Below are 10,602 nucleotides of genomic sequence, written 5' to 3' on the forward strand. Positions count from 1 at the left end.
GAAAGCTCGCACTTGGCGGTGGCCGGCTCCCTTGGAAACAGATGTGCACCCCATGGGTCGGCCTGCCTGGAAGAGGCCCTGCCCCCGCCTCAGCCCCCAAGTCCTTCAAGTGAAAAAAAAAAAAAGGTCACGACTTTCCAGTCTACCACGGCCGAATTGAAAAAAAAAAAAAAAAGGCAAATTTGATGTTGGGGGGGGGAAACCCTTGTAACTATGTTAAAAGTCTCTCTGGTTATTTTCACTTTTTGTTTTGGTCAAGGAAGAAGCAGATGACAGAGCCGTTTTTGAAAACCTTGTAGATCGCCTTGTTGTTTTAAAAAAGGATCAGAACTACAGCTGCAGGAGGATCTCTGTGACTCCGGGTCAGCCTGATCTACACAGTGAGATTGTTTTAAAGAGGTTAGAACCGCGTAGTTCTTGCATTTGGAAGGGTGCTTTGTTTGAAGGCTGGAAGACCGCTAAGCAGCTAAGAGCACTTGCAGCTGTTCTTGCTGAGGGCTGGGCTTCTGTTCCCAGATCCACAAGTCACCTGAAACTCCGGTTCCAGGGGATCCAACGCCCCCTAATAGCCTCCACCGGCCCTGCACACAGGCATGAGGCAAAACACCCGCACAGATACACACACACACACACACACGTACGTGGGTACTTTGGGGGGTGGTTTTTCGAGACAGGGTTTCCCAGTGTAGTCCTGACTGTTCGGCTGTAACTCGCTCTGTAGACCAGGCTGGCCTCGAACTCAGAGATCCACCTGCCTCTGCCTCCCAAGTGCTCGGATGAAAGGAGTGAGCCACTGCCCAGCCATAAATATTTTTTAAGTTAAAAATCTGTTGCTTTGATGGGTTTTAGTAGGTATTTTTCTTGTATTTTTGTTTTGTTTTGCCTTGCTGTTCTTTGTTGTATAAACAGGATGAACAGATGTAGAAAAACAAAATCCCTTCCTTTAGCGCTTTTCTTACAAGGGATGACGGTTAGCTGTAACAGTCAGTGCTCTAGGAAAAGCTTGACTCTAATCCGTCTGTCTCCTCCACTTTCAGTGGGTTAGCAGCCCCTCAGCCCTCCACGAGCCACAGATTCGGTTGTCTCGAAGGGTGAGAGGCCTACCCTGGTCATTCTGGGAATAGGATGGCTGGCGTGTTGGGGATTTAGCTCAGGCTGTGGCAGGCAGGTGGGTTTGACGACTCAAGTCCACCTGAGGCACTAGGCTTTTGACCACGTGGAGATGTCCAGCCACCTTTGAGCCTCCTTTGAGGCAGAGTCACGTGGCCAGTCTCCCTTGCAGCGTTTGCACAATTTTATTGCTGGTAAAGTTATTAAACAAGGTGTGGCACCAGGCCTGTGACCCAGAATGTGAGAAGCTGGAGCAGAAGGCAGCTGCGACCTCAGAGACCACCAAGGTTACATAATGAATTCCAGGACAGCCTGGACAACAGTTAGACTGTGCCTCCAAATTGATAAGAATTAAAGCTAATTGTTTTCTGGATAAACTCTAACTTGCGTATGGGCAGGGGCAGTATGTCTTTTACTCGATGCATCAGCAGAATGTTTGCAAACACTAGGTGCTTAGTATCTTGATTAATAAATTGAGCCAACCAATCCTCTGGGTTTTCTCTGCTCTCAGTCTGCATCCATATCTTCAGGAGCACGGCGCCCAAAGGTGCCCCAGGTATGTTTGCTCACTAAATAGCCATCTGCAGACACTAGTAATTTATCTCTGAACTGTGTGTATGGGCGTGTATGCACATGGTAGTGCCATGCTTACAGGCCAGAGGGTCAGCAGATGCCCTGGAGCTGAAGTTAGAGAAGCCAAGAACAGAATTAGGGTCCCCTGCAAGAGCAGACGCTTGAGTGCTGAGCCATCTCGCCAGCCCTAAGTAGGCTTTCCAGGCGGGAACCATTAAGGAAGCATTTGGAGGAAGAAGAGTAGACATACAACCGATATTTTCTCCACTCACTTTTCTTCTGCCGTCAGTACCAAGCCAGGGGAGAGTGACAGGGATTTGCACTCAGACCCGGTCTGACAGGCATCCTCAGTGTCTCATTAAGTAACCAAAAGTATTTTCCCTCAAAGGCCACCAAGATTTCCTCCTAAGTGAGAATTTCACATCATAAAACTTGAGTTCAACCTTTCCCAACTGCAACTTTTTGTTTGTCTGGGACAGGGTTTCTCTGTATTGCTTTGGAGCCTGTCCTGGCACTGGCTCTGTAGACCAGGCTAGCCTCGCACTCACAGAGATCCTCCTGCCTCTGCCTCCCGAGTGCTGGGATTAAAGGCGTGCACCACCAATGCATGGCCCCAACTGTGATTTTTAAGGTTTTAACTTTTATTTTATTTTACCGAGACAGGGTCTTCTCTTCATAGCCCTGGCCATCCTGGAACTCACTACATAGACAGGCTGGCCTCAGACTCCCAGAGATCCACCTGCCTCCACCTCCCGAGTGCTGGATTTATTTTTTAATATACAAAGATTTTAACCAAGAACTTAGAACCAAAAGTAAGAATAAAATCCAACGAAAGCCATTCCACCCTGGTTCCAGAGTAAGTGACAGGGATTTCCTGGGTTAGTGACAAGTTCACAATGTCCTGTGCATATCAGGGTCAGGCACAGTGACAAACCATCACTTAAGAGGCAGAGGCAGCCTACAGAGGCCTGGGAGTTGAGGCCAGCCTAGCCCACGTAGAAAGCTCCAGGCCAGACAAAGCTAGATAGTGAGACCCTGTTTCAAAAATAAATAGAGAAAGCCGGGCGTTGGTGGCACACGCCTTTAATCCCAGCACTCGGGAGGCAGAGGCAGGCGGATCTCTGTGAGTTCGAGGCCAGCCTGGTCTACCGAGCGAGTTCCAGGACAGCCTCCAAAGCAATACAGAGAAACCCTGTCTCGAAAAACCAAAAATAAATAAATAAATAAATAAATAGAGAAATGCCACCAGATCAGTTTTAACCAAGTCCTCATGAAGATCCAGTTGAGCAAAAAACATTATTTAATATAGATATCAATATTCTGTAATGATAAAATTTGCCCCTTATAAATTGTAGTTTATTTTAACTTATCTTGACAATGAAATAAAATTTATCTGGCATCAAAGCACACAGATTCAAATTTTTTATATTAAATTTATTTATTTAGTATGTATGTGGATGTGTGTGCATACCACAGCACACACATGTGAAAGTCAGAAGACTTTCTCGTGGTGGGTTGGTTTTCTCCCTGCATCATATGGATATCAGGGAATTGAACTCAGGTCATTAGACTTGATATCAAGTGACAGACAATGATATATGAGCTGTCCCCTTGACCTAAGGTACGGAATCCTTAAGTATATGCCTGCATAGATTGCTTATTTATTTGTTAGTTTGTTTTCAGTGTAGGGTGTTGTGTAGTCCAGACTTGAATCTTTGATCCTCCTGGTTCCTCCTCCTGAGTTCTGGGACAGTAGGGCACACTACCATGCCTGGTTTATGTGGTTCTAGGGATGAAACCCGGGGATTTCCATTTTCTGGGCAAGCACTTTACCCCTGGGGTTCCGCTGCCACCCCAGATCCACGGATTGTTTTGGGTTTTGTGAGGTGGGGTCTTATTCTGTAGCCCAGATTAGCCTGGAATTCACTATGCAGCCAAGGTTGCCCTTAAACTTGTGACAATTTTCCTGCCTCAGCCTCTCCAGTACTGGTTTATAGGCCTGAGTCACCACGCCTGGCCAGCTCTGTGGATTTTAACAGGCATGTGTACTCAGATAACCAGCAGCCAGATTAAGAACAGGGCATTTTCTATAACCTCTGAATCCTCAGTTGGTACCAAATCGTCCCTCAGCCCTCCACACCACAGATTTGGTTGTCTGTTCTTGAACCCCTTACGACTGGAACTATTGATAGGTGTCCACATACTCGCTTCTGCCAATCAATACAGTTTTCAGTTTCATCGGTGTCTGTGATGGTTAGTCTGTATTGCCAACTTGATTGGATTTGAAACTACCTGGGAGACACACCTTGGATTCGGGTCCTAGACTGAATAAGGGGGGGGGGAGCCAGCTGGACAATACCGTTCCTTTTCCTGCTTCCTGGCTATGAATACAATGTGGCCAGCAGCCTTACACGCCCGCCACCATGCCTTCCCATCCATGTAGACTTCATCCCATCAAACCATAAGCCAAAATTAACCTGCCCCCTTGCATTTGCTTCTTTGTAGGTATTTAGTCACAGCAATGAGAAAGGTAACTAACCCATTGTCCTTTTCATTATCTCCCAGAATCCCCTTCCCTGTACACCACTGTCCAGTGATGTACTCTCCTGCACTGGAGTGTCTTAATTCAATCCCTTGCCGAGGAGGTGGAATGCCATCTCAAAAGGAAAACAAACAACGCAACTGCCCAAGGTTCGAGTCCATACTGTTTCGAGTCCCCACCAGCAAGGTGTGAGAAGGGTGTCTGTGGCTTCACGGACGTTGCATACTTGGTATCTTCAGCTCTTGCAGCTTCAGCTCAGCAGACAAAGGGGGGCTGCCTCCTGCTCTGGCTTTTAGCCGCTGGTGGTGACAATGTTAAGCACATGGCCTTGTGTCCTCTAATGGCTTAGGTGTCCTTTGTGACTGTTCACATTTCAAAGCTATCCTTCTGGTGTTTTGTTTGTATAGTTGCTGTTCACTTTTTGAAAAAGTCTAGTGTAGCATGCCTGACCTTGAACCTGCAACTCTACCAAGTGATGACGTCACAGGTATGAGCCACCGTGTCCAGGTATTTCCTCCTGTTTGATGTGTGTCCCTTTTCTTTTTCTTCATTTACTGCTCTAGTTAGAGCGAGGCCTGAGTTACATCTTTGGGGGACAGTAGTGCTAATAAGCTTGCAATAGATATTTAAATTGAAGGTGAATTTTCCTGGTGGGGGGTGAGACAGGATTACATATATCATATATCCTAGAGGGTCTCAAACTGGCTAAGTAGCTGAGGATGGCCTTGATCTTCCTGTCTCTACTCCTGAGTACTGCAGTTGCAGGGGTCCAACACCATGCTCAGTATATGCAGTGCTGGGGATTGAACCCAGGGTCTTGTGTGTGCCAGGTTCTCTAGTGTCATTTTTCTTGTTGTGATAAAATACCCTGATAAAATGCAGCTCAGGCGAAGAAGGGTTTATTTGGCTCACAACTCCAGATCACAGTCCATCACTGAGGGGAAATTAAAGCCGGCCCTGCTAGCTTTCTTTTGTCTTGTTGTATTCAGAACCCCATGCCTAGGGAATGGTGCCGCCCATTACCAGCGGGTCTTCTGACCTTAGAGATCAAGACGATCCCTCCCGTAGACATGCCCACAGGCCAGCCTGATTCAATAATTTCTCCACGGAAAAACTCTCTTCTCAGGTAGTCAAGGTTGTGGCAAGTTGACGTTTAAAACCAACCATCACACGAGGCACGTACTCTACCAACTGTGCGACACCCTGAGGCCCTGACTGAATTTTGCAGGAGCCAAATCAGCTGAACATACCTCCCTTGTGACAGGCCAACTGCTGGAACCAACAGTCCCCACTGGCAGGGACATAGCTATCCCGGGTCAGGAAACCTCGCTTAACACAGCAAAATGGGCTGAGACCAGCGACCGCAGGTCAGGAAGGACGTCTGAGGGCTGTCTGTGTACTGCTCCCTGCTGGGAACGCCTGCCCAGTTCACCTCGTGCCTGGCTTTCTGTAGGAAGTATTTCTTAGCCATATAAGCCTGGCACAGTTCTAGGAAGCTTTAGCTGCTGACCAGATGAATTCAAGACATTTATGGCCAAACCTTTGTGCCCACTGATGAGGTAAGAGGAACACGGGTGATGTCCCAGGATTCTCTGGGCTCGCTGGACTGTTGACCAGAAGGGCGGGTACAACCATAGTCCCTTTCTCAGGGGCATGGGAGTGTGGCAAGAGAGGAACATGAGTGCTGGAACCACTTACTCTCACGGTCACGTGACACAGTCCCAGCTCTGCAGAAATATGCACCCAGCCCCCTCTGAACCTGGAGTGAGAGAAGCCGGAGAGGGCTGTCCAATCGCTTCTGCACAGTTTTTCAAACGTAAAAGCTCCGACCATCCAGAAAGCAGGGGGCTTGGCTTAGCAAGTCAGGGGCGGTGCTGCTGTATTCCAGGGCAGGAGCAGCAGAGCTCCAAGCAGGCCTGTATAGCCAAGGCTGGGGATGGAGTTGGGTGTGGCAGAGCACCGGCCTCGGGCCCAACGCCCAGGCCCTTAAAACAGAAAGGAACTGTGCAGTCTTGTGTCACAAGTAGAGCCCAGTGGTCTTCCTCAGAACTCTATGTGCTTTTTCCTAGCTGTGCGACTGCTGTGGTCACGCAGTATCAAGGTCGTCCAGCCCACATTTCCCCACCACCCGCGAGCCCCTGATGCTTGAGAACTGTTTACTCCTCCTGTGACCGGCTTCAGTAGCTAGATAAGGCTGACTGACACGAGGCGGGCAGGAGAAGCCCGCCTGAGCCACTGGCCATCCGCCACCCCTCTGCAGCACTACGCCCAGCCGCCCCCCTGCTCAGCCTTTGCCCTGCCTTATCTGGCTGCTCTAACCTAGCACAGACTTTCCCGAAGAATACAGCCTGCAGTCGTCACGCGCTCCTGGCGTCCATCCAGCTCCTAGAGTCTGAAGACTCTGGGTTACCGTTCTGCACCAGACTCTACCTCAGCCGTGAAGCAGGGGCTAGACATGCCCCTTACTGAGAACTGGGGTGGTGAGCAGCTGATACTTTTTAGTGTTGTATTAGTTACTTTTCTCTTTGCTGAGACAAAGTGTCTAACAAAGCCAACTTAGAGGAAGGGCTTATTTGGGGTCACGGTTTTAGAGTACCATCCCCACTCTTGGAGTAGGCATGACAGCTAGGGCAGCCCGAGCTGTGGCAGCAGGAGCCCGGATGGAACAACTGGCCACACTCTGTCCCCAGCCGAAAAGCTTCCATGCAAATACAAACCTCGGGTCTGGAGAGAAAGCTCAGTGATTCCCAGCATCCATATTGGGCAGCTCACAACTGCCTGTAAGTCCAATCCTCCAGGATATCCTATAGCTCTGCCCTGCAAGGACACACACACACACACACACACACACACACACACACACACACACATACACACGATATCCAAACACCAGTGGGGTATGTTCCATCTGCAGAAAATATTTGGATAACCTGTTATCATATTAATCATCACATTTAAGCCTTCTCGATGACACCAATGACACCAACCAGACTGGCAACGTGTGCACATGACTTGACACATCTATTCACAATGCACAGTTAGATGTCACAATATCTGCTGACATCCTGCACCTGTCCAGACGAAAGGGAGTCATGTCGAAACAGTACAGCTCTGCTAGTGGGGGAATTAGCTTAGATTTGTTCATATTTGTTTCTTTAAGAGACAGGACCACAATTACACAAGATGATCTGAAACCTACCAGCCTAGCCTTGAACTCAGACACTATCCTGCCTCGGATTATAGGCGTGTGCCCCAGACCTGGCCTCATTTGTTTAATTTTGGCATTTTAAATGCAAGTTCACTCCTGTAGTGGCACTACATACCTTTAAAGTGTCCCCGTTTCTGACGCAACTTCCCTCGAAGCACGCTTGCTCACCTGATGGCTTAGTCTGACTCCTGCTGCCGTCATAAAACATTCTGGCCCCAAGCAACCGGGAGGGAGAGTTTGTTTAGCACACTCCCATGCCACAGTCTTTCCTGGAGGGAAGTCCGGGCAGGAACCTGGAGGAGGAAACTGAGGCAGAGAGGCTAGCTGCTTGCTGGCTTGCTCCTCATGGCTTGTTCATCCTGTTTTCTTATACCACCATTGCCCAGCGGTGGCACCAACTGTAAAAGGAAGCTTTTTCTTTTGAGGGCAGCCTTCCCGCCAGCCTAGTTCTAGAGCCGCGTCAGTCCCAAATAAACACACAGGAGGCTATATTAGTTATGAAGCTGTTGGCCTTGCTTGTCTCTTACTGGCTAGCTCTGCTTTAAGTAATTACCCCATAATTGTTAATCTAAGTACGTCTCTTACTGGAGAATAGTTCCGGACTCCTACCACATGGCGTCACATGTCGACTCTCTTGTGTTTCTCCTTCCCAGAATCCTCCTGGACTCCTAGTCCCACCTATCTAGATTCCTATTGGCCAGACAGTGCTTTATTAACATAAGACTTCCCCAACAACCAACCTTCGGTGTGCTGGGCCTGCCCACATCAATCATTAATCAAAAAATGCTCCCACAGACAGGCCCGGGGCTATCTGATGGCGGCAATTTCTCAGTTGAGGTCCCCTCTCCCTAGATGACTCTAGTTTGTGCCAAGCTGACAAAAGCTAACCAGTGCTTTCTCTGTGTCCTTTTTACATTCTTTTTTTTTTTTTTTTTTTTTTTTGGGTTTTCAAGACAGAGTTTCTCTGTAGCTTTGGAGGCTGTCCTGGAACTCACTTTGTAGACTAGGCTGGCCTCGAACTCACAGAGATCCGCCTGCCTCTGCCTCCCGAGTGCTGGGATTAAAGGCCTTTTTACATTCTTGATGTCTGCTTTTTCAAGACAGAGCCTCATATGGCTAGGTCTGGCCTCATGTTTACTATGTAGCCGAAGGTAGTCTTGAACTCTTGGTCTCCCTGCCTCTACCTCCCAAATACTAGAATTGCCGCATGGGCACCAGGCCTGCTTCAGACTTGCCGATGGATCCAGTTTCTACCTTACTCTTCTGTCTGCCTTGGACTCTGTCCTGGATGCCTCCCGCAGACCAAACCGACTTCCTGGAAAGGTGGGAGCTAGGCCGGGAGGATGGAAAAAGTCTGTCTAGAAATAAGGTCATCAAGGAGTACAAGGAGGGCAGGCTGAGGGGACAGCTCAGTTGGTAGCATGCCTGCCTGATGTGTGTAGCCCCCCCTGGATAAGCACACAGCACTGGGTTTGCTCCCTGTAGGAGACTTTAGGGCTGCGCTGCTAGCCACACCCACCTTGGGCGTGGCTAGAGGTGTGTCCGGAGGTGGTAATAAAAGACGGTGCAGGAGAGATGCACGTGCTCTTTTCCTCTGCGGGTTCTGTGGCAGAAGCTGCACTGAGTCACCTTGGTTGCCTGTTTTCTCTTGTAAGTAATTTCCACAACAGTTACCTGTACCCTCAACAAGTGTGCTGCTTATCGTTACAGCGACAGATCCCCAACACCGTAAAGACCAGGTGTGGTGGCACACATATGTAATGCCAGCCCTGGCCGGTGGGGAAGGGATATATATATATATATATCTGCAGGACGATCAGTAATTCCAAGTCTCTTGAGGCCAGCCTGGGCTCCAAGAGACCCTGTCGGTTTTTTTTTTTGTTGTTGTTGTTGTTGTTTAGATACATATAGGGCTGGAGAGATGGCTCAGCCATCAAAGGCTAGGCTCACAACCAAAAACATAAAAGATACATATAAAGGCCTAAAAAGCACTTAATAGCTCTAATTAATTCCTGGAATTTTGTCTTAGATGAGTAACTTTGAAAAAACATTCAGAGGATAATACAGAGGCATTGGCACAACAAATAACTTGCAAATCACACAAATGGAGGAAGAACTGGAAATACACCAACATTAATTTTCAGGAGGAAGAAAAGAGATCCTACAGAAAATCCCACTTATACAGATGAAATGACCATCTGAAGCAAGATCCCAGTATGAACTTGTCAAACGGTGTGTGTGTGTGTGTGTGTGTGTGTGTGTGTGTCCCCAGAAATGTGACAATCACCTTCTGTCTCACTTAGGGTTTCTATTGCTGTCACCAAAAAGCAAGTTGGGAAGGAAAGATATTATTTGGCTTATGCTTCCAAATTACTGTTCATCACCGAGAGAAATCAGGACAGGAATTCAAACAGGGCAGGAACCTGGAGGCAGGAGCTGATGCAGAGGCCATGAAGAGGAGCTGCTTACTGGCTTGCTCCTCATGGCATGCTCAGCCTGCTCTCTTATGGGACCCAAAACCACCAGCCCAGGGATGGCTCCACCCACCACGGCCCTCCCCACTGATCACTGTTCTGGTAGAAGCCTCATCCCAGCCCCTAGCATCCATATACCGAAAGAGTCTGGGATGTTATGGTGAAGGTTCCACCCAAGACCCTCTCTCCTATCTCCTTCCAAACCCTGCTGCACTCAGAAAGCACACCAAATGATGACCCCTCCCCCAGAGATCCTCAAGACCACTCAAACAGGGTATTTAAACTGCCCCCCACAAAATAGATGTGTGGTGTTCCGGGTCTCTCTTTCCTGTCTCCTCTCTGCGGGGCTGGAAGGCCATCTGGGAGCGTTGTATCCATTAACCGTGGGCTTTTTCTAATTGGATTTGATTTGGTCTGATTTGGATTGCTGAATTGGTGGAGAGGCTTATCAGGGTGCAGAAACTCTTCAGTCACTAATTGAGAAAATGTCCCACAGGCTCACCTACAGCCTCCTCTTATTATGGAGGCATTTTCTCCAGGAGGGTCCCTCCTCTCAGGTGACTTTAACTTTCGTCAAGTTGACATAAAACTAGCCAGCATACCCTCCATCATATATAGTAAGGACAATCTGGATTCAAGATACCTACTTCTCATTTCGCTAAACTATGAGACTGGTAGTAATGCTACAGATGCCT

General features: G+C 48.3%; 1 long non-coding RNA gene across 1 annotated transcript; it reads left to right on the forward strand.

Moving 5' to 3' along the window:
* The first annotated feature begins 94 nt into the window (after positions 1 to 94).
* Positions 95 to 7,835, forward strand: LOC121135662. Its single transcript, XR_005872765.1, has 5 exons — positions 95 to 399; positions 4,249 to 4,374; positions 4,633 to 4,712; positions 5,352 to 5,784; positions 6,295 to 7,835. It is a non-coding gene; the product is annotated as an uncharacterized LOC121135662 (long non-coding RNA).
* The last annotated feature ends 2,767 nt before the right edge of the window (positions 7,836 to 10,602 follow it).

Source organism: Mesocricetus auratus, unplaced genomic scaffold, assembly GCF_017639785.1.
Source record: "Mesocricetus auratus isolate SY011 unplaced genomic scaffold, BCM_Maur_2.0 Super-Scaffold_100040, whole genome shotgun sequence".
Classification (NCBI taxonomy): domain Eukaryota; kingdom Metazoa; phylum Chordata; class Mammalia; order Rodentia; family Cricetidae; genus Mesocricetus; species Mesocricetus auratus.